The sequence below is a fragment of the Octodon degus genome, unplaced genomic scaffold (assembly GCF_000260255.1).
Source record: "Octodon degus isolate 3935 unplaced genomic scaffold, OctDeg1.0 scaffold00007, whole genome shotgun sequence".
In the NCBI taxonomy this organism is placed as follows: Eukaryota; Metazoa; Chordata; class Mammalia; order Rodentia; family Octodontidae; genus Octodon; species Octodon degus.
In genome coordinates, this window is record NW_004524583.1 from 12,794,949 (window position 1) to 12,799,319 (window position 4,371).

The 4,371-nt window shown below is 44.6% G+C and overlaps 1 pseudogene; it reads right to left on the bottom strand.

The window, feature by feature from the left end:
- Nucleotides 1-1,331: 1,331 nt before the first annotated feature.
- LOC105743557 lies at nucleotides 1,332-1,679 on the bottom strand (annotated as a pseudogene).
- Nucleotides 1,680-4,371: the final 2,692 nt, after the last annotated feature.

Here is a 4,371-nt window from a genome sequence, read left to right on the forward strand (position 1 = left end):
ATGTGATTTGTAAATCAGGGCAGCCTCTTTCTACAGAATAATATGAGAAGTCCAACTGGGCCATGGCAGAACAGCAGATTTGGTAGGGTGAGAACAAAAACCAGAAAAATAGAAAGAACCTGATTGATTAACATCAGATTGCTTTATCATGAGCGCTACAATAGAGGGGATTTTCTTATTATACTGCTTCAGATAGATTGCTATCTCTGGTTCTTAGGAGAACGGATCTATTTTGGGAATCCATCTACACCCTCAAAATTTCAGTGTGCTTATGTGGGACATAGCACAAGTGACACTATTTTAATTTAGTCTTGTCTTTGGAGGCCTTGCCAGAAGCTCAGTCCAAAACGATGCCCACCCATAATGTTTTTAACAGTTCAAAGTTTGTCTGGTGGGCCGGGGAGATGGCTCAGTGGAATAAGTGCTTCCCTGGCAAGCACAAGGGCCTGAGTTCAATCCCTGGTTCCGCAAAAAAAAAAAAAAAAAAAAGTTTGTCTGGAAGCACGAGACAACCAGATTTTCCCTCCAACTCACAAGTCACTCTCATTCCTGACCCCCGAAAAGGGCTTGGGATTGATGACCTGCAGAAGGTACGAGATAGCTTGTCTAGCTAGGCATGGAGTACCACACAGGAAATGAGGATTCACCCAACATCAGTTGGCGTTTCGTTTGTTGGTTTCATGGTACTTAAGCTAGAAATTAGGACCTGGCCGGCTGTGCAAGTGGGAGAATCGCAGGATATGTGCTCAGAGCACGTGGAGAGAAGGGCCCGGGGCGCTTGCGGTTTAGGTGGCTCTGCGGCGGGCACTTCACCCGCACTTGCGCAGTTTGGATAGGACAGTCTGGCCCTGGCTCAGACTGAGGAGTAAGGGATGCAAGAAGGACAGATGCATGCAAGCACTCTGCTGTTGTGTCTTCAGCAGCAGCCCGCTTTCATCCTCTAGAGCACACTTAAGTTCTTACTTTTACTTGGCCCAAATTCGCTCTGCAGAGCCCCTTTCTTTTCCTACTGTAATAGATGTAAACCTTGTTTGTGCTTATGCTTTTCTCGACCAATTATTTGCTCAGGACAGAAAGAATCTAAGAACCACCTCTGGAAGGAGATCCCAAGCACCCTAAAAACTTGTTTGGGTTTTTTGTTTTGTTTTTGCCAAGGAAGCGCTTATCCTCTGAGCCATCTCTCCGGCCCCTGGAGACAGTCCTAAGTGAGACCCTGAACACCCTGTAGACCTGTACCAAATTACAGCATGCAAAAACACTAATTCCTAATTTTGTTGTTGTTGTTGTTTAGCTGTTCCATCTTTTATTACTGCAACAGCTTCATGTTTTATTTAGCCTTCTGACTCTGCTTGTGCCTTCAACACTTTCACCACGATTTTCCGCTCTTCAATAAGGAAAGCGTGCTTGACCCTGTCGCGCACACACTTGGCACCCACGGAGGCTCCATAAGCCCTGCTGACGTGCTTCTTCGTTTTAGACAATCTCATAAGAACTTTAGGCTGCAGAGCTCAAACCCCTCGAAGTCTGCCCAGGCACATACCACACGCAGATTTGGGGGCCTTCTCAACCTTGTTGGTATAAAGGTAAACAATTCTATTCCCTGGGGTTCGGGACAGCCTAGTTTCGTTAGAGGCAGTGTTGTAGGAAAGCCTATGACAGAACGTCAGGCGCTGGACCATTGTGAAAGCCTGTAGACACCTTACCGCACTAATTCCTAACTTGGATTTAAATTTGCTTCTTTTACAAGCTGATGACCTCCTAATATCAGTCCAAAATCGTATTTCCAAGGGCCAGCCAAATAGCTCAGCAGATTAAAGTGCCTGCAAGCAGGCGCAGGGGCTGGGGGTTCGATCCCTGGGGCACGCTGATGGCAATTGAGAATGGGCATGGTGGCGCAAGCCTGTTATCCTAGCTCTTGGGAGGCTGTAAACAGGCGGATCACTATGAGTCTGATCTAGTAGTAAGACCCTGAACACACTTTAGACCCTTCCCTAAAAAAATACAAAAATAAATAAATAAATAAATTATATTTCCAGATACCTCCTGTGCCAGTGCTGTTATGAGAAAGTCCTCCTACAAAAATGTTGAGGGCACGAAACATGGCGCTTAGTGCCCTAAGTGCTTTAAGTACTGTTGTGAGGCTTTACCTAGTTTAGGACTAATAAAAACAAACTGTATACAATGTGGCATAGATATATGTATATATAAACATATATATATATATATATATATATATGTGTGTATATATATATATCAATTGAATATCATTCAGCCTTTAAGAGGCATACAGTTCTGACATGCCACATGCCTAATAATATGGATTAACTTTGAAGATACTATGCTAAGTGAAATAAAACAGAAACTAAAGGACAAATAACATATAATTCTACTTAAATGAGTTATCCCAAATAATAAAGTTCATAGACCCCTGAAGTAGAATCGTGATTACTAGAGATGGAGTTGTGGGTAAATGGGGAGTGAATGCTGCAGGTGCAGAGTTTTAAGTTGGGATGATGGAAAAATTCCAGAAATGGTGATGATGGTCGTTCAACACTATGAATGTACTTAATGCCCCTGACCTATACACTTGAAATTATTAAAATTCAAAAGCTATGTCTAATTCCTTACAATTAAATAATGGTTATGGGGCTGGCCAGATAGATCAGTGGACTAAAGCGCCTACTTAGGCAGGTGCAGGGACCAGAGGTTCAATCGCTGACATGCCATGTGGTGTGCTGAGACTGGGACTGACACTGGACGTGGCGGTACACACATGTAATCCCAGCACTTGGGAGGCTGAAAACAGAAGGATCACTACGAGTCCAATCTGTGTAGTGAGACCCTGTACTCCCTGTACTATATACATTTAAAAAAAAAAAGTTTAAGATGGAAATGTGTATGTGTCTTGTGATACTATAGCTCATACAGCTTGGGTCTGGATTGTCCTCCAAGAGCACCAGAGGGTAAAGGGCTGGCCAACAGCTTAGTGTTACTGGGAGGGAAAGTGGTGACATCTTTAAGGGGTGGGGCCTCTTGAAAGGAAGTTAGATCATGGAAAGGTGACCTTGAGGGGGACACAGGGCCCTCTCCTTCCCTCTCCCCTGCTCCACTTCCCCTTCCCGACCACTCTGAAATGAAAACACTGCTCCTGCCACATGCTTCCTACAGTGATTTACTGTTTCGCCCCAGGCCCCAAGGCAATGGGGTCAAGTGACAAGTGAGCAAGGATTGAAACCTCTAAAACCATAACCAAAAGTGAATCTTTTGACCTTTATTTATCTCTGGTATTTTGTCATAGTGTTGAAAAGCTGATGCAAAAACACACATTTACCCTTTTTTCACATGTATATTTTCTATTTTCATACATATATATATATATATATATATATACATTTTTAAGTTCCAGTCTGGTGAGTCAGGAGACTACACTTTGAATTGTGCTATGTTAGACTCCAAGCTTCTCGAACTAAATTTATCAACCCCAGAAGGGCTCTTCTCATGTTACAAATAAGCTCCTCCCTGTTCTGCATGTACCAAACCTCTCGCCACTATTTCTTTAGTAACTAAAGCCAGAACCCAGGGAGGTGCCCTAGATCATCTCTCTCATTTCTTTGTTTATAATTTGAACACTGACTGTGCTGGTCATAAAACAACTCGACCCTGAGCCTCAAGCCCACCCCTCTTGTGGTCTGCTCTGTGGGTGCTGAAATGGGATCTCTGCAATTTACATTTTTCCTCCGCTGGCCTGGCTCTGTGTTAGCGTCTGCCAACAGCAGGAGATCAGAAGGCAGAGTGAAGGGAGAAAAGACTCGCTTCTTCCTGTTTGCTTCCTGTTTCTTTTGCTGTCACCTAGGCAACAGCTCCTCATGCCAGCAGCAGCAGTTGGTGCCCGCTCTGGACTTCTCCACATGCTCTCAGAGCAAGCCTCATCACATTCCTCAGAAGGATGGGCACCGGCCAGAAGCACTCCTCCAAGGTCTGAGTCACAGCGCCAAGGGACCTCTTCCGAGACACCGAGGTGCCAGGGTAAACCAGTTGTTACGTTCTTCTGCGGGCTGGGCTCCCAGGATGCTCCTCAGTGTTTGATCCCAGTAATCTCATCTTCGGCGCTGTATCACCTCATCTACTTCTTGCAGTTGCTACCTCTTTGTTCTGTTTTTTTTCTTTTTAGTTTTCTAGCACCTGTGGCATCTCCAGCAACTCTTTCTATTCTTTCCTCAATTAAGATGCCTGCTATCTCAGTAACACAGTGTTTGCCAGCATGCATGAAGCCCTCGTCAACTCCTAGTACTAAAAACAAGCAAGGGGGCTGGAGAAATGGCTCAGTGGTCTAAAGCACCTACTTGAAACAAGCTTGGCAAAGCACAGGGA